Below are 25,271 nucleotides of genomic sequence, written 5' to 3' on the forward strand. Positions count from 1 at the left end.
TAATAAAAATATGTTGTCCATCCCTGAAGCCTTGTTGCGTTTTAGGGTTTTACAAACTGATGCTATTTCCCCTGGGCTTGTCAGAAGGTCTACTGATGACGGATCAGTGGTCTGTATGTCCAAACGTATCCTTTTCACGTGTGTCTCAATTTGCCTCCTAAACTCTTGATCAAAGTGAAGCTCATCTTGGTAGCTTGATACCTGTTTCATATGGTTTGCCATGGTGATACAGATTTCTTGGAGATTTCTTGTTTGCGCACCTTCTGCTTCAAGGCAAACAATCTGTTGTTTTCTGCTCCCATGTCGAATTAAAGTCCAAAACATCTTCTGACCTAGGTCACCACAATCATCTATCTGCTTAAAAAACTCATTTTCATACTGTGCTGCCGCCTCCAATAAAGAATATCTAAATACATTTTTTGCTTCTTTATAGCATCTGAAAGTGCTATGTTCCCTTCCTCGGGGTTGAGCAGCAATGGTCCATTCAGTTCTACAGTTCTAAATGAACTTATGAAAGTCATCAACTTTACATTTTCAGTGTGGCTTAAGATATTTCTTAAACTTCTTCTTATGTAAATACATTTCACTTGCTTGTGTTAGACTCTGGACTATCTGATCACTATAGTTGTCTAAATCACCATGTGCACATCCAACCTTGGAGCAAGGAATAGGCCAGGGACGATGTGAAACTGCATATGTATAGTCCTGGATAGATCACTCTTCTTGTGCAATTATATGAACTTTTCCTCCACATTTATTCGAAAATATTATATCATATTAGCTTCTATTTTTAGAATACTCAGTTACCTAATTACAATAAAGCCTATAAGCCTAGCAATAAATAAATAAGCCTCTATGATTAGAAAAGACAGCCTAGGAAAAATACATCGCTATTTATACCTATTAACAGCAAAATCCTAATATTATACTTGCCTACCTGGCAAATGGTAAATAACACAATACGCGATGCCAATAAGCTTGAGAAACGTCCTGAGGAAGAATTGGCGTCACACTTTCAACACAGAACTTTATGCGGAACTTCCACAACTGACGCCAATTCTACGCCAAGTCTTCTTTTCTCGACATCCGATCAGCGATCAACAGGCACCTGAGATCTCCACCATTAGAGAGAAATATCAATATTTTGCAGGACATTCAGTTCCATAGCGCCAGTAATGTTTTCCTGGGTATGCTTAGACAAAAAAAAGAAACAATTCATAACACCACGAGCCCATTTCACAAGTAGATCTGTCTAAGATGAGAAATCATCTATCAGTTGACACACCAGTACATTTGCAAAGAAAAGTCTGGTTTGATTTAACTTTTGGCTTTGGTCGCAGGGGAAATAAAAATCAACGTGGAACTACCATTGTAACAGAAAAGCAATTTTTTTAAAGAAAATAACTAAACCTCAATTTACCATCAAGAGGGTAAATTAGTAATTTAAACTCTATACAGTCGATATTTATTGTCTAACTTGAGAATCGTAATCTTCTATACACTTTAGGATTTTAGAGGCAGATGGTTTATCCTCATTGCTGGAGGAGACGTCATGTAAAGTTTCACGGGGTCTTATTACTGGAGGAAAGGTTATGTAGAGTTAGCATGTTGACTCATTACTGGAGGAGAGGTTATGTAAAGGTTCATGGAGACTCACTGCTCGAGGAGAAGTTATGTACAGTTAGCATGTTGACTCATTGCTGGAGGAGAGGTTATGCAAAGGTTCATGGAGACTCATTGCTGTGGGAGAGATTATGTAAAGAGTCACGGTGACTAATTGCTTGAGGAGAGATTATGTAAAGTTTCATAGAGACTCATTGCTGGAGGAGAAGTTATGTAAAGGTTCATGGACATTTATTGCTTGAGGAGAGATTATGTAAAGTTTCACAGAGACTCATTGCTGGAGGAAATGTTATGTACAGTGAGCATGTTGACTCATTGCTGGAGGAGAGGTTATGTAAGATTCAAGGAGACTCACTGCTGGAGGAGAGGTTATGTAAAGTTAGCATGTTGACTCATTGCTGGAGGAGAGGTTATGTAAGATTCAAGGAGACTCACTGCTGAAGGAGAGGTTATGTACAGTTAGCATGTTGACTCGCACAGCAAAAAAATTGTAGGTTTCCGTCTTCCGGAAACCTTCCGGAAACCTTCCGGATACCTTCCCATTTTGGATCCGGCCCGGATACCTTCCGGAAACCTTCCGGAAACCTTCCAAAAAAAATGTCAAAATTTGGGGGGTGCATTTTGTTCACTTAAGTGTGAAACACATAAAAATATTAACTTGAAAATACCAAGCAATTTGAAGGTTGTTGAAGGCATCTGGAAGGTTTCCGGAAGGTTTCCGGAAGGTATCCGGATGCAAATTTTCTTCATGACTTGCTTCTGGTAAATAATGTTAGCCTGTGCATTACAGATACCTGTTGTAATATTCTGTGTTATTTTAATGGTAAATATCCTCCTAAAACATTTTTGGAGAAGAAAATTTTTCAATTTCATATTTTGTCCTTTTTGGATGTTAATGGTATTTAATGAACAAACATCAGTTCTTGTATAATGATATCCTTAAATTTCATGTCCAGACTTCCAGTTTGTACTGAGAAAAAGAAAAAGTCATTGACAATGTGCTCACTTGGGCCTTTGGTCCTAGTGAGATGATAATAAGACTATTTGTAACGGTACATGTACTTGTTATATCCAAAATACTAACTTCATTGACATTTGCCTCACCCTAGTTTTATGGTACTACAGTAAGCTCTTCCTCAGTTACTGTGAATTATTTTATTAAAAGGGATTGACAGTTAATTTGACACTGGAGTTGTAACCACTGCACATATATGTGTATTCAAATAATATAACAACGATGTGCTTAATACTTCACAAATATCTCCAGAAATAGGCATTTTAGTTATAATTGCAGGAATACTTTATGAATGGCCCCTTCACTGTTGCCTTGATCTTACACTTCAACCCCTCATGAGTTATCACTTTTGAGTGTGAATTTGACCTTTAATATCAGTGATAAATATTTCAAAAACATTTCAAAGAGCTATCCAGCACATAAACCAAATATGCAGTCCTTTGGTAGAATTCAACATATCATTGACCAAAATATGGAAGTAATGTAACCAGTATATGTATAAGAGTTACTAAGACTTCTGTAGAAAAGGCAATTTAAGGGAAAATGTAGTATATATAGATCACACGCGACCTTTTTCCAACTTCGACCCCTGCCCAAAGGAAGAGTTAGACCACAAACAAACTTTTTGTCTGGTTGTGACTTTAACCTTTGACATAACAGATCAATGTGTCATCAGACGTTTTCAGAGCAAAGGAAACATGTGTTATTTATCTTGAGATGCCCAAGCAATGCATGGTTTCATAAGATAAGTGTGGCTATTAAACTGAGGCAAAATCATGAAACATCCCCAATTACACAGCTGGTAAATGAAACATAAGCAACAATCAAATTATCAATTTCTTTTATTCATATGCCTATAGTATATCGCACATTGAACAGTGTTCACATGATGGTTCCTGATGCAGTATGCAATTTCATCCTATTCTTCAATACTCATAACAGAGGGTGATAACTGTTCGCTTGACAGTACCTACGGATTATGTTCACCAGTTCAGATAACTTCCTTTCCCTCAATCCTCCTTTTCTTTCTATATTGCCATGGATGAACAGGAACCAGGATGAGGGGATACCAGTTGGACTCTATCTCTGCTGCATTGTGTTAGTAGAATTGTGAACTTTCCATTTGGTGTTTGGGTCCACATTTAAAGACAATAAGTCCCATTTATCATTCCTTTCAAGTGTTTACAAGAATTTCCTGAATGTCCTGGAAGAATTACACTCCAGCTTGGCATTGGTTGGTCTTCTCACATTAGCCAGACCAGCCTTTGTGTGTCCCAGTACCATTTGGCATACAATTTCTCGGTCGGCCTCCATTGAAATAACAGGACCCTCATCATCGCTGTCTGCAAATCACCTCTGATATCTGAAGGGGTGCAGCCTCTGTTTAGGACTCCCTTGTCTGGTCCTTCCAGACTGTCAACCTGGAGTACTCATCCAGGGATCTCAAGCAGGACTTCAGTTTCTGCAGCATTATGTAAAAAGATTTTAGCAATCAAAAAGAATTGTTGCCACATGTACTTACAGATAGAAGGCAGCAAAATCACTTAAGTTGTCATATGTGAGTCTTGTTATATGCTAAACATTTCAGATAATCACATCTCAAATCTCAACCAGACAAACCAGTGACTAATGTTATGAACTCGGTCCAGACAAACCGATGATAACTATTATGGACAATATCCCACATCACTGTGGTATGATTACATGTGATCAATGAGCCTACTCAATCACAACCTTATCTATTAATGAGGCTTGGAATGCTGGGAATCTTTTAAAGAGATGTCATTTAGTGATTGTTTCAACTCATCAACATGGAAAAATATATATTCACAATCCTTGTCATATAGCCAAACTATTGCTGGATGCAGTGTTAAATAAATGATTTGGCTTTAACACTGCTTTGAACAGTATTCCAGATATATCACCGCATGTTAGTTTGATGTGGGAAGAAAGTCCTACGTGATGCAGGTCTTTGATGAATCCCACGAGTATGTGTATAATGCTGACAAACCTAGCAACAAAATCGGGGAGAACCAGGATTTGAACCCATGACTATAGATTTCTGCTAAGCACAAGAGATGCAACTCTGCACAGAAAATTGTAGTGCCTTAGATAATAGGACATCCGTGCCTACAGCGATAAGGAACAAACTGAAGACATATTTGCAAAATAACCATATGAACCAAACAGAATAATTTCAAAATATTTACCACTCACTGTTGCTCTTCTATGGTCTTTCTTTGCATTGATGCTGCACGGATGACTGTCTCTTTTATTCATCCGGACATTCTACAAACATAAGTAGCATTCACATCACAGAAATGTCCAAACTGTACATGTTGTACATTTGATTCAAATGAAAAAACCCCGGTTGTGATTCCGACTTAGAACTACACTAATCATAATAATTCATGTCAAACATTCAGAGATGACATTTATCCCCATATTTAACAAATGTTAAAACAATATTTTGACAACAAAGTCAGGGTCATTCAACACATACATTACATAGGAAATAACGTGTTCGACAATGCAGAGAGATCCTCACCGAGGTGAATATCATTCCATGAATTATTGCCACATTTTCTTGAAATGCAGATTAATGCAATGCAGTATTTACTTTTATTTCTAGGCTATTTGTTTGGCTTTTCCATGGCACTGTTTTGACAGAGATCTAACCTTGATATGACACTTTGTTCAGAAATGATATAAATAAGAGAATACTTTATTATTCCAGAGAAAATTTGGGTTACATAGTAAAAGCACAGAGAAACAAGTATAAGATTCATGATTTAAGTTAAATACACTCGACCCGTGAAGATTCCGGGGTAGACTAGGTCTTCAGCAACCCATGCTTGCCGTAAGAGGCCATTATGCTTGTCGTAAAAGGCGACTAACGGGATCGGGTGGTCAGACTCTCTGACTTGGTTGATGCATGTCATTGATCTAAATTCCGTGGCTCGATGCTCATGATATGAATCACTGGGTTGTCTGGTCCAGACTCGATTATTTACAGACCGCCGTCATATAGCTGAGTGCGGCGTTAAACAACAAACCAACCTAAATACACTCATACATACACACACAAACACAACATCCAAACACCAGGGTTAGAAATTGGCACTAGTCATTTTGACATTTTAAAGGTTTTGCTATATGCTATCATTTTAGGACTAGTGGACTGAAAGTGTTAGTTTCTACCGCTGCAAACACTAATCAACTAATGAATTGAGTGGTCAGACTAGGTTGTCATCATACTCTGAGGGCATGGATCTTTGCTGAAAATAACAATCACTAGATTGCCTGGTCCATGTTCAATTATTTACAGGCTGCCATCACAGAGCTGGACTATTGTGAGTGTGATGTTTCACATTACATTGAAATATACCATGATGAATACATGTAGTTTGTATTTATCACAAACAAAAATACTCACTCAATACTTGGTATCCTCCCCACAAACCCTGAACATGCTGAAACAGAAAACAACTAACTTGTCTTTATCCTTTCAATGTTTCAGTGTGAATTTGTTAAAGATTGATAAGCTGTCATTATTCATTGTAATCCATATCTCACTTTCAGGTGGTTCAGGTGGCAACACATGATTGGAATTGAATGCCACGTTTTGTTTGACATGCACTTTGCCAGATTTATACCCTTGGTAACTAACCCTCATCATCAAATCCCAGCGTTATGTTGAGAATAAGGACACGACCCTTAAAAGTCCTGCACATGTAGCTCTTATGCAATCCCAAATAGAAATATCATGTCACAACAAACACTTGATCATAATAATAACAAAGGGTTTCCGAAAACAACAAAACTAAAAGGGCCCTTGACGTTTACAGTAGTAACATGGAGATCAGGAAAATATCTAAATCAATCCATTCCATAAGATCTCTGTATAGAAATCATGGAACATTATGTCTCGAAGCCCTGCTACGTACCTGGCATCTGCAAGCTGCTCTTCCTTCCTTCGGCTGTCAATCGAGTTTTCGAAATACTTGACGTCCTCGTTGTGGATGGCTCAGGTGGATTTCGACCGGGATTTCCGAGTTAGAGGTGATTGAGAACAATGTATCGATACACGAGGTAAGCATATCGCAATCAAGCATCACGGTGTACATCGATTACACGAGGTTTGAGTGTTTGTTTACATTTGTGTTCCAAAATGGCGCCCTCGGCCATACAGGGAATTATGGGTAGACTTGCTTGTCCCGGAATAACACGAGTTGGTCACGAATGACGAGCGGTCATTTCTGCAGCAGTTACGGAAAGAGACGAGGTTGGCCGATTACAGTTCATACAGGCCATATTGGGAGCGGCGGGGATTTCGACAGTGTGTATTAGGAAGTATACCTATGTGGTGTATGGAATATGCGTTTGCCTACCATGCCAGGCAGTGTGACAAGTGATATCCCAGCGGATGTAATATTCCTACAGCAGAAATGTTTCACAACCTCGATTGCAGGGAGCTGAAGATGTGACATATTCAGACAGAGACCATAATACATAGACTGTTATATGGTCTGTGATTCAGGTAAGGAATATGTTAATAATATTGATCACGTATTAAAGTTATTTATCTTCTGTAAGCCACTTATTCTGTTTTATATATGTTAGTAAATGTGTGATTTAATTTTTGTAGGATAAGCAATCTACCTAACTTATGTTAATCCTTGCTAATGTATATGATGTAGAAATATGTTTGCTTATTTATATTCCTTTATCTAGATACTCTATAGTGACTCATTTTTTTAGTTCATACCGTACCGACTAAACTTACTTTTGCAGGTGTGAATAATCAAGAACAAATTAAATGACAGGAGTTTTGCAACAGTGAACATTGTGAAGTGGAAGATAAGACATTTGAAAGGTATGGATATTTTCACTTGAACTTGTTGAAGAATACCGTGATGACAACTTTATTATGTTGGGAATTTTGGCGGTGGGGTAGCCTAGTGGTTGAAGTGCTGAAGACCAAGGTTCGATTCTTGTCATGGGTACATTGTGTGAAGTCTATGTCAGGTGTCCCTTGCTGTGGTATTGCTAAAAACAGCGTAAAACCATACCCACTCATTTGGGGATTCCGGGTTGGACTTGGTCCCCATCAACCTATGCTAGTTGTAAGAGAGGGTTATACTATAAAGGGAAATAGTACCTCGCCTACTATTGCCTGGTTACCTTGGGTCTGAATATGCCCGAAAACATGAAATTAAACTTGCATGGTCACTTGTAAACACAAATAACTGAGAAATGTTCAAAAAGGTTTACATTAAAAACTAACATCTACTTGCCGACTCTGATTTGGAGATGCAACTAAACTTATTGTGAAAATATAATATGCTTTGATTTCTTTGAAGTAAAATAAATGCAATTAAACTTGCAAACACAAATAATTGTTAAATGTTAGTCACCTAAAAATAGTTTACATTAGAAATTAGCCTCTGCTCAAATTTACTCATGATTCTGATTGGGAGGTGCAACTAAACTTATCATTGAAAGATCACATGCTTTGAAGTTTTAAGTAGCTTTACTCAGATTAGCTCAATGTCAAGCTGAACCTGAGTCTGGCGAAAATGTCAAGAAACTGGACAACAGGTATACTATATATGTCATATTTGTTTTAGTAAGTAGTAAATAAATAGTAATTTTATAGAAATTTCATTTATATATATTTCGGCCAGGAATCAACATGTCTCTCCAGATAACAGACAACAATTAGTAGCCTTTTTTGCCAAATCAAGGTGCTGTTTTCGTTGGAGAAATCAGTGACATTTTGCTGAGGTGCCGTTTCAGCCTCACCCATAAGAGATAACCTAATAGATCAGGTGATCAGGCTCAGTGACCTGGTTCATGGCATCTGACAGTGACCATCTAACAGTGTGGATTGATGTTCACAATATCAATCACTGGATTGTGTAGAACACACTATGTTGTTGCATGAGTTTAAATTATTTGTTTACTAAATATTGTTTTAAACATTTATATGTGAACTGGATGGGTAAACAAGCAAAAACTTATTTGAATACCGCTCCAGAATTAGAATACAATATGATATGACAAAAGTACAGTCAAGGAATACAGTTATATACATGTTCTTATTATAGAAACTACGTTGTCGGCGCTGTCAGGTCGCATTTTTAGTAGTAATAGTGTACTGCAATATACGGCAAGGAATAGTATTATAAATTTAAAATTAAACCTATTGGATAGCTGAATGTAGTCTTCTACTGATTTAAGAATTTCTAAGTTTATTTTTGACGTCCTTTCAGGATTACCTAATAGAATTGAATTTAGATCATATCCCTTAACATGATAGTACATATTCTGTCTTAAATCATTGTAATTTGGACATATGAGAAAGAAGTGAAGTGCATCTTCAGTGTGATGGCCACAGATACATGCAGGATTATCTTATAAATATTGCCTGCGGATGCACATTTTATAACAAGTGCTTGTTTATTTTCTATATACTTTTATTTCATTTTTTACTTATTACAGTGGTTAAAATGATTATAAATATAAATTGAAACTAATAATGTGCAATAAGCGGGTTATAGCTGAAACGACACCTGAGCAAAACAGCACTGACTGGCGAAATACTCGCCGAAAGCGAAAACGGCAATTATTACTTGACGAAAATGACACCATATTTTTTTTTTACCTTGGTAAAATAAATGAAATTAAACTAGGATTGATAACTTGCAAAGACCAATAATTGTGAAATGTTAAAACAAGTTTACAATAGAAATTAGCCTCTACTCCAACTTATCCTATACCCGACTCAATTTATTGTGATAACATGCTTTGAAGTAAAATATATGGAATTAAACACACATCGTCTCATACAAACACAAATGCATGTAGTTGTTAAACGTTGAAACAAGTTTACCTTCGAAATTAGTCCCCTACTCCAATTTACTCACCGACTCTGATTGGCAGAAACAGCTCACTTGTTGTGAATGTATTTTTCACTTTAAAGTACTCAATGTCAAGCTGAAACTGTATTTAAGAATCCTAACATGGTGCAATTTTTCACAATGGCCTTTCGATGTGTCATTTGAACATGTTGAAAGGTTTTACAAGGGATATTTGTAACCCAATACTTTCCGTAACGGGCGACAATGCTCGTCTAAAGAGGTGGCGATCAGGCTCGGTGACTTGGTTGATGCATGTCATTGATCCCAATTGTGTGGGTCGATGCTCATGATGTCAATCACTGGACTGTCTGGTCCAGACTCGATTATTTACATATAGCCGGAATATTGCTTGAGTGCGGCATAAAACAGCAAACCAAATCATAAGTGTGGGATGAATGATTTGAAATTAGCAAGTTTAATGTGACCTTCAATCACTACAACCTGATCTGAGTCTTGTCAAAGATATGACTTTGATTCAGTGAAAATTTGCATCATGATAGTTTCAACTGTAGATACAGTTAATCTGTTTTTTGTACAGTTTCTGTTTATTCAATATATATTTTGTTCAAATAAGCTTTGCCTCTTCACCAACCCTATTCCTCTTTTGGAATAAATAGTGTCTAATAATTCAAACACCATCACCATCATCCTAGTGAACACAACAAAGAAATGCACATCAAAAACGTCATTATTATTATTTCTGATCTCTGATAAATTAGAAAAAAAACTGTTATCCAGCAAGATACATTTCCTTGGTCCCAAGAAGCATGTTACATAGTAAACTGACTCGATAATTGAATAGCAGTTGTAAAGGCACAACTGACTAAGCCGTCACTACTCAATTAAGTAATTAACAGACAATTGCAAGTACTAATACCCACCCGACACTAATTGCCCTGTTAATCCCTAGTCCACAATGAGTTGACATTGAGTTCATTTTGCTAATTAGCTGTTTTTATAGTAGCAAGGTAATAAACATCAAAGGTGGGGCAGGCTTTGATCATGTGTTCTGTAGAAGAGATGATGTCACTTGTTTTATGTTTATTTAGGATTAGCTACATCCCTTGATGCTACCAAGGCAGCCCTTGAGATTATCAGACAGTTTGGCTAGACAGAAACTGATGTCTCCCTTGTAGCACACTATGTGTCAGACACAGACTTTGACCACTCTGTGCAGATGCATATCAATGCATAAAGAACATTGGGTAGATGATTCAACAATGCCACACAAGTCAAAGTTGGGTTTCACTGTATTTAGAAACAGACGATGGATCCAAAACTTTATAACAGTAATTATGATTAATTTAAACTTGGCCAGGCCAATATTTTGGCAGATTTGCATGTTATTGTTAATCTTCATTTAGTTAATTTTCAAAAAAGATAGGATGAATGATAAAATATGATAATGAGTCATGAATATTTGAATTCAGATCAGAACAAACAGGGAGGGTCACCCCAAAATGTGAGAGTCTCTAGGGGAGACTTTTGACAAAACGGATAATAAAATATAAAGTGCTTTGCATTTTCTTTCAGTGAGGGTTGTGTCAAAAATGAATGAGAACATACTGGTAATACATGACCGGCCCCTTTAATGTAATATACATAGTTTTTAGTTGATGGTTCAGGTTGTACTTTTCAGTTGAATTTCTTATCACTGTCTATGATGGACTACCAATTAACGGTAGATATTTAATATCCATAATAACTTAGATAAATGCTTCTACAGTCTCATCCTAATTTGTCAAAATTTGAATTTCAATATAGCTTCCATTAATGAATTAATGAATTTGGTGAGAATATCTATTGTCTGAATTCCTAATATACTTTCTTTTGTATTTGGTGTGCAAGGGTAGCCTAGTGGGTGAAACAGTCTCTGAAACCCGGGTTCAATTCACCACATGGGTACAATGTGTGAAGCCCATAGCTGGAATATTGCTAACAAGCTGCATGAAACTATACCAACTCACTCGCTCATTATGTTGTATTTTGAGATCACTTACATGACATGTGTTTTGATAATTATGAATAGTTGCATTTATGTATTTATGTATAAGAACCTATGTAACTTAGTTTTGCATAGTCTTGTTTACCCTTCCTTACATTTTGATGTAATGCAAACACTCAAGCAAAATTCAGGTGAACCTTGTGGTATTGTTTTCGAAGACCGCATACATTTTTGTATTTTCTGAACACTTTTCTGTTTGCAATGGCTTATTTACATGTTCAAAGATTGGTTAAATATCAGTTGCAAGATAAATTGTCAATACCTCACTGTTTGAGAAAACAACTTTAAACATTTGTAAATTTATATGTGTGTGTTTCATAACTTTTGACTAACAAGTTTCTAAAGATGTTATGAAATGTTTCAGGTACCTGGATTTCACAATCTGACACCAGCTACATTTAAGAAGATCTTGCTCACACAATTCAGACAAGGGACTCGCCGGAAGATGAACAGTACTCCTGATAACAACCAACAGATTCACCTCAGAAAGTGATGATTCTGAATGAATATTGCCACTAATGTGACTTTAGGTGGTTTTATTATGACACTAATGAAGTCTGAATGAATTTATGCCAAAGCACTGTGACTATGTCCAGGTTGTGTACACCGATGCTGACCATACAAATCTGAATGACTTTTGTGGTTTACTGCAGAAACATAATTGACTTTAGATATTCTTCTTCAATAAAATTCTTCTGAGATTTGACTAATTTGTTTATTTAGAAAATGGCATTGAAGCGTCTGTTCTGTAAGGCCTTGCAAACACCACTGGTTACTTTATGCTAGTTCCTCTTCTTGCTTGATCAAATTTCAATTTGTGATATGTACCAATGAAATGCCATATAATCAATAAACAAGATTTTTTTTCCAAAAACATGATTTGTTTTGCTTCATTAGCATAAAGATATATAATACTGATCAGCCATAACATAGGTGCTGAACAAATATGAAATGTACTAATGCCCTGAATGTTTTCCTACTATAAATACTTAACAAAAGTTGTAGTTCCACCATAGTAGACAAATGACATTGATATTTTTTCTGTACTTTATTTAGGTGTTTTCTATGGATGCCATTAGTCTTATGCACCAATTTGGGACAATTGTATTCTGTTTTATATTCCCATGAAACTACACTGTCCCGATATAACAAGTACTGATACCGTTCCAAACTAATCTGTTTATCTCACCAGGGCCAAATGCCAAATCACATAGCCAATGACTTTCCATTTTTTTCTGAGTGAGAATGCTGTTTTGCCACTTTTAGCAATATTGCAACAATATCATGGTGGCGGACACCAGCAATAAGCTTCGCACATAGGACCCATGTCGCAAAACAACTTGTGAACAATGCATGCCCACATATCTCAGTTTGAGGAGGATATTTACCATTAAAATAACACAGAATATTACAACAGGTACCTGTAACTTTTTCTTTTTCTCAGTACAAACTGGAAGTCTGGACATGAAATTTAAGGATATCATTATACAAGAACTTATGTTTGTTCATTACATACCATTAACATCCAAAAAGGACAAAATATGAAATTGAAAAATTTTCTTCTCCAAAAATGTTTTAGGAGGATATTTACCATTAAAATAACACAGAATATTACAACAGGTACCTGTAATGCACAGGCTAACTTTATTTACCAGAAGCAAGTCATGAAGAAAATTTGCATCCGGATACCTTCCGGAAACCTTCCGGAAACCTTCCAGATGCCTTCAACAACCTTCAAATTGCTTGGTATTTTCAAGTTAATTTTTTTATGTGTTTCACACTTAAGTGAACAAAATGCACCCCCCAAATTTTGACATTTTTTTTGGAAGGTTTCCGGAAGGTTTCCGGAAGGTATCCGGGCCGGATCCAAAATGGGAAGGTATCCGGAAGGTTTCCGGAAGGTTTCCGGAAGACGGAAACCTACACTTTTTTTGCTGTGCTCATTGCTGGAGGAGAGGTTATGTAAAGGTTCACGGAGACTCATTGCTGGAGGAGAAGTTATGTAAAGGTTCATGGACATTTATTGCTTGAGGAGAGATTATGTAAAGTTTCACAGAGACTCACTGCTGGAGGAGAAGTTATGTAAAGGTTCATGGACATTTATTGCTTGAGGAGAGATTATGTATAGTTTCACAAAGACTCATTGCTGGAGGAAATGTTATGTACAGTTAGCATGTTGACTCATTGCTGGAGGAGAGGTTATGTAAAGGTTCATAGAGACTCACTGCTGGAGGAGAAGTTATGTACAGTTAGCATGTTGACTCATTGCTGGAGGAGAGGTTATGTAAAGGTTCACGGAGACTCATTGCTGGAGGAGAAGTTATGTAAAGGTTCATGGACATTTATTGCTTGAGGAGAGATTATGTAAAGTTTCACAAAGACTCATTGCTGGAGGAAATGTTATGTACAGTTAGCATGTTGACTTATTGCTGGAGGAGAGGTTATGTAAAGGTTCACGGAGACTCACTGCTGGAGGAAAGGTTGTGTACAGTTAGCATATTGACTCATTACTGGAGGAGAGGTTATGTAAAGGTTCATAGAGACTCACTGCTGGAGGAGAGGTTATGTACAGTTAGCATGTTGACTCTTTACTGGAGGAGAGATTATGTAAAGGTTCACAGAGACTCACTGCTGGAGGAAATGTTATGTACAGTGAGCATGTTGACTCATTACTGGAGGAGAGGTTATGTAAGATTCAAGGAGACTCACTGCTGGAGGAGAGGTTATGTAAAGTTAGCATGTTGACTCATTGCTGGAGGAGAGGTTATGTAAAAGTTCACGGAGACTCACTGCTCGAGGAGAAGTTATGTACAGTTAGCATGTTGACTCATTGCTTGAGGAGAGGTTATGTAAAGGTTCACGGAAAAACATTGCTGTGGGAGAGATTATGTAAAGAGTCACGGTGACTAATTGCTTGAGGAGAGATTATGTAAAGTTTCATAGAGACTCATTGCTGGAGGAGAAGTTATGTAAAGGTTCATGGACATTTATTGCTTGAGGAGAGATTATGTAAAGTTTCACAGAGACTCATTGCTGGAGGAAATGTTATGTACAGTGAGCATGTTGACTCATTGCTGGAGGAGAGGTTATGTAAGATTCAAGGAGACTCACTGCTGGAGGAGAGGTTATGTAAAGTTAGCATGTTGACTCATTGCTGGAGGAGAGGTTATGTAAGATTCAAGGAGACTCACTGCTGAAGGAGAGGTTATGTACAGTTAGCATGTTGACTCGCACAGCAAAAAAATTGTAGGTTTCCGTCTTCCGGAAACCTTCCGGAAACCTTCCGGATACCTTCCCATTTTGGATCCGGCCCGGATACCTTCCGGAAACCTTCCGGAAACCTTCCAAAAAAAATGTCAAAATTTGGGGGGTGCATTTTGTTCACTTAAGTGTGAAACACATAAAAATATTAACTTGAAAATACCAAGCAATTTGAAGGTTGTTGAAGGCATCTGGAAGGTTTCCGGAAGGTTTCCGGAAGGTATCCGGATGCAAATTTTCTTCATGACTTGCTTCTGGTAAATAATGTTAGCCTGTGCATTACAGATACCTGTTGTAATATTCTGTGTTATTTTAATGGTAAATATCCTCCTAAAACATTTTTGGAGAAGAAAATTTTTCAATTTCATATTTTGTCCTTTTTGGATGTTAATGGTATTTAATGAACAAACATCAGTTCTTGTATAATGATATCCTTAAATTTCATGTCCAGACTTCCAGTTTGTACTGAGAAAAAGAAAAAGTCATTGACAATGTGCTCACTTGGGCCTTTGGTCCTAGTGAGATGATAATAAGACTATTTGTAACGGTACATGTACTTGTTATATCCAAAATACTAACTTCATTGACATTTGCCTCACCCTAGTTTTATGGTACTACAGTAAGCTCTTCCTCAGTTACTGTGAATTATTTTATTAAAAGGGATTGACAGTTAATTTGACACTGGAGTTGTAACCACTGCACATATATGTGTATTCAAATAATATAACAACGATGTGCTTAATACTTCACAAATATCTCCAGAAATAGGCATTTTAGTTATAATTGCAGGAATACTTTATGAATGGCCCCTTCACTGTTGCCTTGATCTTACACTTCAACCCCTCATGAGTTATCACTTTTGAGTGTGAATTTGACCTTTAATATCAGTGATAAATATTTCAAAAACATTTCAAAGAGCTATCCAGCACATAAACCAAATATGCAGTCCTTTGGTAGAATTCAACATATCATTGACCAAAATATGGAAGTAATGTAACCAGTATATGTATAAGAGTTACTAAGACTTCTGTAGAAAAGGCAATTTAAGGGAAAATGTAGTATATATAGATCACACGCGACCTTTTTCCAACTTCGACCCCTGCCCAAAGGAAGAGTTAGACCACAAACAAACTTTTTGTCTGGTTGTGACTTTAACCTTTGACATAACAGATCAATGTGTCATCAGACGTTTTCAGAGCAAAGGAAACATGTGTTATTTATCTTGAGATGCCCAAGCAATGCATGGTTTCATAAGATAAGTGTGGCTATTAAACTGAGGCAAAATCATGAAACATCCCCAATTACACAGCTGGTAAATGAAACATAAGCAACAATCAAATTATCAATTTCTTTTATTCATATGCCTATAGTATATCGCACATTGAACAGTGTTCACATGATGGTTCCTGATGCAGTATGCAATTTCATCCTATTCTTCAATACTCATAACAGAGGGTGATAACTGTTCGCTTGACAGTACCTACGGATTATGTTCACCAGTTCAGATAACTTCCTTTCCCTCAATCCTCCTTTTCTTTCTATATTGCCATGGATGAACAGGAACCAGGATGAGGGGATACCAGTTGGACTCTATCTCTGCTGCATTGTGTTAGTAGAATTGTGAACTTTCCATTTGGTGTTTGGGTCCACATTTAAAGACAATAAGTCCCATTTATCATTCCTTTCAAGTGTTTACAAGAATTTCCTGAATGTCCTGGAAGAATTACACTCCAGCTTGGCATTGGTTGGTCTTCTCACATTAGCCAGACCAGCCTTTGTGTGTCCCAGTACCATTTGGCATACAATTTCTCGGTCGGCCTCCATTGAAATAACAGGACCCTCATCATCGCTGTCTGCAAATCACCTCTGATATCTGAAGGGGTACAGCCTCTGTTTAGGACTCCCTTGTCTGGTCCTTCCAGACTGTCAACCTGGAGTACTCATCCAGGGATCTCAAGCAGGACTTCAGTTTCTGCAGCATTATGTAAAAAGATTTTAGCAATCAAAAAGAATTGTTGCCACATGTACTTACAGATAGAAGGCAGCAAAATCACTTAAGTTGTCATATGTGAGTCTTGTTATATGCTAAACATTTCAGATAATCACATCTCAAATCTCAACCAGACAAACCAGTGACTAATGTTATGAACTCGGTCCAGACAAACCGATGATAACTATTATGGACAATATCCCACATCACTGTGGTATGATTACATGTGATCAATGAGCCTACTCAATCACAACCTTATCTATTAATGAGGCTTGGAATGCTGGGAATCTTTTAAAGAGATGTCATTTAGTGATTGTTTCAACTCATCAACATGGAAAAATATATATTCACAATCCTTGTCATATAGCCAAACTATTGCTGGATGCAGTGTTAAATAAATGATTTGGCTTTAACACTGCTTTGAACAGTATTCCAGATATATCACCGCATGTTAGTTTGATGTGGGAAGAAAGTCCTACGTGATGCAGGTCTTTGATGAATCCCACGAGTATGTGTATAATGCTGACAAACCTAGCAACAAAATCGGGGAGAACCAGGATTTGAACCCATGACTATAGATTTCTGCTAAGCACAAGAGATGCAACTCTGCACAGAAAATTGTAGTGCCTTAGATAATAGGACATCCGTGCCTACAGCGATAAGGAACAAACTGAAGACATATTTGCAAAATAACCATATGAACCAAACAGAATAATTTCAAAATATTTACCACTCACTGTTGCTCTTCTATGGTCTTTCTTTGCATTGATGCTGCACGGATGACTGTCTCTTTTATTCATCCGGACATTCTACAAACATAAGTAGCATTCACATCACAGAAATGTCCAAACTGTACATGTTGTACATTTGATTCAAATGAAAAAACCCCGGTTGTGATTCCGACTTAGAACTACACTAATCATAATAATTCATGTCAAACATTCAGAGATGACATTTATCCCCATATTTAACAAATGTTAAAACAATATTTTGACAACAAAGTCAGGGTCATTCAACACATACATTACATAGGAAATAACGTGTTCGACAATGCAGAGAGATCCTCACCGAGGTGAATATCATTCCATGAATTATTGCCACATTTTCTTGAAATGCAGATTAATGCAATGCAGTATTTACTTTTATTTCTAGGCTATTTGTTTGGCTTTTCCATGGCACTGTTTTGACAGAGATCTAACCTTGATATGACACTTTGTTCAGAAATGATATAAATAAGAGAATACTTTATTATTCCAGAGAAAATTTGGGTTACATAGTAAAAGCACAGAGAAACAAGTATAAGATTCATGATTTAAGTTAAATACACTCGACCCGTGAAGATTCCGGGGTAGACTAGGTCTTCAGCAACCCATGCTTGCCGTAAGAGGCCATTATGCTTGTCGTAAAAGGCGACTAACGGGATCGGGTGGTCAGACTCTCTGACTTGGTTGATGCATGTCATTGATCTAAATTCCGTGGCTCGATGCTCATGATATGAATCACTGGGTTGTCTGGTCCAGACTCGATTATTTACAGACCGCCGTCATATAGCTGAGTGCGGCGTTAAACAACAAACCAACCTAAATACACTCATACATACACACACAAACACAACATCCAAACACCAGGGTTAGAAATTGGCACTAGTCATTTTGACATTTTAAAGGTTTTGCTATATGCTATCATTTTAGGACTAGTGGACTGAAAGTGTTAGTTTCTACCGCTGCAAACACTAATCAACTAATGAATTGAGTGGTCAGACTAGGTTGTCATCATACTCTGAGGGCATGGATCTTTGCTGAAAATAACAATCACTAGATTGCCTGGTCCATGTTCAATTATTTACAGGCTGCCATCACAGAGCTGGACTATTGTGAGTGTGATGTTTCACATTACATTGAAATATACCATGATGAATACATGTAGTTTGTATTTATCACAAACAAAAATACTCACTCAATACTTGGTATCCTCCCCACAAACCCTGAACATGCTGAAACAGAAAACAACTAACTTGTCTTTATCCTTTCAATGTTTCAGTGTGAATTTGTTAAAGATTGATAAGCTGTCATTATTCATTGTAATCCATATCTCACTTTCAGGTGGTTCAGGTGGCAACACATGATTGGAATTGAATGCCACGTTTTGTTTGACATGCACTTTGCCAGATTTATACCCTTGGTAACTAACCCTCATCATCAAATCCCAGCGTTATGTTGAGAATAAGGACACGACCCTTAAAAGTCCTGCACATGTAGCTCTTATGCAATCCCAAATAGAAATATCATGTCACAACAAACACTTGATCATAATAATAACAAAGGGTTTCCGAAAACAACAAAACTAAAAGGGCCCTTGACGTTTACAGTAGTAACATGGAGATCAGGAAAATATCTAAATCAATCCATTCCATAAGATCTCTGTATAGAAATCATGGAACATTATGTCTCGAAGCCCTGCTACGTACCTGGCATCTGCAAGCTGCTCTTCCTTCCTTCGGCTGTCAATCGAGTTTTCGAAATACTTGACGTCCTCGTTGTGGATGGCTCAGGTGGATTTCGACCGGGATTTCCGAGTTAGAGGTGATTGAGAACAATGTATCGATACACGAGGTAAGCATATCGCAATCAAGCATCACGGTGTACATCGATTACACGAGGTTTGAGTGTTTGTTTACATTTGTGTTCCAAAATGGCGCCCTCGGCCATACAGGGAATTATGGGTAGACTTGCTTGTCCCGGAATAACACGAGTTGGTCACGAATGACGAGCGGTCATTTCTGCAGCAGTTACGGAAAGAGACGAGGTTGGCCGATTACAGTTCATACAGGCCATATTGGGAGCGGCGGGGATTTCGACAGTGTGTATTAGGAAGTATACCTATGTGGTGTATGGAATATGCGTTTGCCTACCATGCCAGGCAGTGTGACAAGTGATATCCCAGCGGATGTAATATTCCTACAGCAGAAATGTTTCACAACCTCGATTGCAGGGAGCTGAAGATGTGACATATTCAGACAGAGACCATAATACATAGACTGTTATATGGTCTGTGATTCAGGTAAGGAATATGTTAATAATATTGATCACGTATTAAAGTTATTTATCTTCTGTAAGCCACTTATTCTGTTTTATATATGTTAGTAAATGTGTGATTTAATTTTTGTAGGATAAGCAATCTACCTAACTTATGTTAATCCTTGCTAATGTATATGATGTAGAAATATGTTTGCTTATTTATATTCCTTTATCTAGATACTCTATAGTGACTCATTTTTTTAGTTCATACCGTACCGACTAAACTTACTTTTGCAGGTGTGAATAATCAAGAACAAATTAAATGACAGGAGTTTTGCAACAGTGAACATTGTGAAGTGGAAGATAAGACATTTGAAAGGTATGGATATTTTCACTTGAACTTGTTGAAGAATACCGTGATGACAACTTTATTATGTTGGGAATTTTGGCGGTGGGGTAGCCTAGTGGTTGAAGTGCTGAAGACCAAGGTTCGATTCTTGTCATGGGTACATTGTGTGAAGTCTATGTCAGGTGTCCCTTGCTGTGGTATTGCTAAAAACAGCGTAAAACCATACCCACTCATTTGGGGATTCCGGGTTGGACTTGGTCCCCATCAACCTATGCTAGTTGTAAGAGAGGGTTATACTATAAAGGGAAATAGTACCTCGCCTACTATTGCCTGGTTACCTTGGGTCTGAATATGCCCGAAAACATGAAATTAAACTTGCATGGTCACTTGTAAACACAAATAACTGAGAAATGTTCAAAAAGGTTTACATTAAAAACTAACATCTACTTGCCGACTCTGATTTGGAGATGCAACTAAACTTATTGTGAAAATATAATATGCTTTGATTTCTTTGAAGTAAAATAAATGCAATTAAACTTGCAAACACAAATAATTGTTAAATGTTAGTCACCTAAAAATAGTTTACATTAGAAATTAGCCTCTGCTCAAATTTACTCATGATTCTGATTGGGAGGTGCAACTAAACTTATCATTGAAAGATCACATGCTTTGAAGTTTTAAGTAGCTTTACTCAGATTAGCTCAATGTCAAGCTGAACCTGAGTCTGGCGAAAATGTCAAGAAACTGGACAACAGGTATACTATATATGTCATATTTGTTTTAGTAAGTAGTAAATAAATAGTAATTTTATAGAAATTTCATTTATATATATTTCGGCCAGGAATCAACATGTCTCTCCAGATAACAGACAACAATTAGTAGCCTTTTTTGCCAAATCAAGGTGCTGTTTTCGTTGGAGAAATCAGTGACATTTTGCTGAGGTGCCGTTTCAGCCTCACCCATAAGAGATAACCTAATAGATCAGGTGATCAGGCTCAGTGACCTGGTTCATGGCATCTGACAGTGACCATCTAACAGTGTGGATTGATGTTCACAATATCAATCACTGGATTGTGTAGAACACACTATGTTGTTGCATGAGTTTAAATTATTTGTTTACTAAATATTGTTTTAAACATTTATATGTGAACTGGATGGGTAAACAAGCAAAAACTTATTTGAATACCGCTCCAGAATTAGAATACAATATGATATGACAAAAGTACAGTCAAGGAATACAGTTATATACATGTTCTTATTATAGAAACTACGTTGTCGGCGCTGTCAGGTCGCATTTTTAGTAGTAATAGTGTACTGCAATATACGGCAAGGAATAGTATTATAAATTTAAGATGCTATGTACAATCACAAAACCTATTGGATAGCTGAATGTAGTCTTCTACTGATTTAAGAATTTCTAAGTTTATTTTTGACGTCCTTTCAGGATTACCTAATAGAATTGAATTTAGATCATATCCCTTAACATGATAGTACATATTCTGTCTTAAATCATTGTAATTTGGACATATGAGAAAGAAGTGAAGTGCATCTTCAGTGTGATGGCCACAGATACATGCAGGATTATCTTATAAATATTGCCTGCGGATGCACATTTTATAACAAGTGCTTGTTTATTTTCTATATACTTTTATTTCATTTTTTACTTATTACAGTGGTTAAAATGATTATAAATATAAATTGAAACTAATAATGTGCAATAAGCGGGTTATAGCTGAAACGACACCTGAGCAAAACAGCACTGACTGGCGAAATACTCGCCGAAAGCGAAAACGGCAATTATTACTTGACGAAAATGACACCATATTTTTTTTTTACCTTGGTAAAATAAATGAAATTAAACTAGGATTGATAACTTGCAAAGACCAATAATTGTGAAATGTTAAAACAAGTTTACAATAGAAATTAGCCTCTACTCCAACTTATCCTATACCCGACTCAATTTATTGTGATAACATGCTTTGAAGTAAAATATATGGAATTAAACACACATCGTCTCATACAAACACAAATGCATGTAGTTGTTAAACGTTGAAACAAGTTTACCTTCGAAATTAGTCCCCTACTCCAATTTACTCACCGACTCTGATTGGCAGAAACAGCTCACTTGTTGTGAATGTATTTTTCACTTTAAAGTACTCAATGTCAAGCTGAAACTGTATTTAAGAATCCTAACATGGTGCAATTTTTCACAATGGCCTTTCGATGTGTCATTTGAACATGTTGAAAGGTTTTACAAGGGATATTTGTAACCCAATACTTTCCGTAACGGGCGACAATGCTCGTCTAAAGAGGTGGCGATCAGGCTCGGTGACTTGGTTGATGCATGTCATTGATCCCAATTGTGTGGGTCGATGCTCATGATGTCAATCACTGGACTGTCTGGTCCAGACTCGATTATTTACATATAGCCGGAATATTGCTTGAGTGCGGCATAAAACAGCAAACCAAATCATAAGTGTGGGATGAATGATTTGAAATTAGCAAGTTTAATGTGACCTTCAATCACTACAACCTGATCTGAGTCTTGTCAAAGATATGACTTTGATTCAGTGAAAATTTGCATCATGATAGTTTCAACTGTAGATACAGTTAATCTGTTTTTTGTACAGTTTCTGTTTATTCAATATATATTTTGTTCAAATAAGCTTTGCCTCTTCACCAACCCTATTCCTCTTTTGGAATAAATAGTGTCTAATAATTCAAACACCATCACCATCATCCTAGTGAACACAACAAAGAAATGCACATCAAAAACGTCATTATTATTATTTCTGATCTCTGATAAATTAGAAAAAAAACTGTTATCCAGCAAGATACATTTCCTTGGTCCCAAGAAGCATGTTACATAGTAAACTGACTCGATAATTGAATAGCAGTTGTAAAGGCACAACTGACTAAGCCGTCACTACTCAATTAAGTAATTAACAGACAATTGCAAGTACTAATACCCACCCGACACTAATTGCCCTGTTAATCCCTAGTCCACAATGAGTTGACATTGAGTTCATTTTGCTAATTAGCTGTTTTTATAGTAGCAAGGTAATAAACATCAAAGGTGGGGCAGGCTTTGATCATGTGTTCTGTAGAAGAGATGATGTCACTTGTTTTATGTTTATTTAGGATTAGCTACATCCCTTGATGCTACCAAGGCAGCCCTTGAGATTATCAGACAGTTTGGCTAGACAGAAACTGATGTCTCCCTTGTAGCACACTATGTGTCAGACACAGACTTTGACCACTCTGTGCAGATGCATATCAATGCATAAAGAACATTGGGTAGATGATTCAACAATGCCACACAAGTCAAAGTTGGGTTTCACTGTATTTAGAAACAGACGATGGATCCAAAACTTTATAACAGTAATTATGATTAATTTAAACTTGGCCAGGCCAATATTTTGGCAGATTTGCATGTTATTGTTAATCTTCATTTAGTTAATTTTCAAAAAAGATAGGATGAATGATAAAATATGATAATGAGTCATGAATATTTGAATTCAGATCAGAACAAACAGGGAGGGTCACCCCAAAATGTGAGAGTCTCTAGGGGAGACTTTTGACAAAACGGATAATAAAATATAAAGTGCTTTGCATTTTCTTTCAGTGAGGGTTGTGTCAAAAATGAATGAGAACATACTGGTAATACATGACCGGCCCCTTTAATGTAATATACATAGTTTTTAGTTGATGGTTCAGGTTGTACTTTTCAGTTGAATTTCTTATCACTGTCTATGATGGACTACCAATTAACGGTAGATATTTAATATCCATAATAACTTAGATAAATGCTTCTACAGTCTCATCCTAATTTGTCAAAATTTGAATTTCAATATAGCTTCCATTAATGAATTAATGAATTTGGTGAGAATATCTATTGTCTGAATTCCTAATATACTTTCTTTTGTATTTGGTGTGCAAGGGTAGCCTAGTGGGTGAAACAGTCTCTGAAACCCGGGTTCAATTCACCACATGGGTACAATGTGTGAAGCCCATAGCTGGAATATTGCTAACAAGCTGCATGAAACTATACCAACTCACTCGCTCATTATGTTGTATTTTGAGATCACTTACATGACATGTGTTTTGATAATTATGAATAGTTGCATTTATGTATTTATGTATAAGAACCTATGTAACTTAGTTTTGCATAGTCTTGTTTACCCTTCCTTACATTTTGATGTAATGCAAACACTCAAGCAAAATTCAGGTGAACCTTGTGGTATTGTTTTCGAAGACCGCATACATTTTTGTATTTTCTGAACACTTTTCTGTTTGCAATGGCTTATTTACATGTTCAAAGATTGGTTAAATATCAGTTGCAAGATAAATTGTCAATACCTCACTGTTTGAGAAAACAACTTTAAACATTTGTAAATTTATATGTGTGTGTTTCATAACTTTTGACTAACAAGTTTCTAAAGATGTTATGAAATGTTTCAGGTACCTGGATTTCACAATCTGACACCAGCTACATTTAAGAAGATCTTGCTCACACAATTCAGACAAGGGACTCGCCGGAAGATGAACAGTACTCCTGATAACAACCAACAGATTCACCTCAGAAAGTGATGATTCTGAATGAATATTGCCACTAATGTGACTTTAGGTGGTTTTATTATGACACTAATGAAGTCTGAATGAATTTATGCCAAAGCACTGTGACTATGTCCAGGTTGTGTACACCGATGCTGACCATACAAATCTGAATGACTTTTGTGGTTTACTGCAGAAACATAATTGACTTTAGATATTCTTCTTCAATAAAATTCTTCTGAGATTTGACTAATTTGTTTATTTAGAAAATGGCATTGAAGCGTCTGTTCTGTAAGGCCTTGCAAACACCACTGGTTACTTTATGCTAGTTCCTCTTCTTGCTTGATCAAATTTCAATTTGTGATATGTACCAATGAAATGCCATATAATCAATAAACAAGATTTTTTTTCCAAAAACATGATTTGTTTTGCTTCATTAGCATAAAGATATATAATACTGATCAGCCATAACATAGGTGCTGAACAAATATGAAATGTACTAATGCCCTGAATGTTTTCCTACTATAAATACTT

General features: G+C 36.6%; 2 long non-coding RNA genes across 2 annotated transcripts; both read right to left on the minus strand.

Moving 5' to 3' along the window:
* Positions 1–3,273: 3,273 nt before the first annotated feature.
* On the minus strand, positions 3,274–6,802 carry LOC139467156 (uncharacterized). The gene is made up of 4 exons (XR_011653642.1): positions 6,586–6,802; positions 6,075–6,111; positions 4,856–4,927; positions 3,274–4,100 (listed from the first exon to the last, which is right to left on the minus strand). It is a non-coding gene; the product is annotated as an uncharacterized lncRNA (long non-coding RNA).
* A 9,167-nt stretch (positions 6,803–15,969) lies between these two features.
* On the minus strand, positions 15,970–19,501 carry LOC139467157 (uncharacterized). Its single transcript, XR_011653643.1, has 4 exons — positions 19,285–19,501; positions 18,774–18,810; positions 17,555–17,626; positions 15,970–16,799 (listed from the first exon to the last, which is right to left on the minus strand). It is a non-coding gene; the product is annotated as an uncharacterized lncRNA (long non-coding RNA).
* Positions 19,502–25,271: the final 5,770 nt, after the last annotated feature.

The sequence above is a fragment of the Haliotis cracherodii genome, unplaced genomic scaffold (assembly GCF_022045235.1).
Source record: "Haliotis cracherodii isolate W230 unplaced genomic scaffold, xgHalCrac1.p SCAF_19, whole genome shotgun sequence".
Lineage (NCBI taxonomy): Eukaryota > Metazoa > Mollusca > Gastropoda > Lepetellida > Haliotidae > Haliotis > Haliotis cracherodii.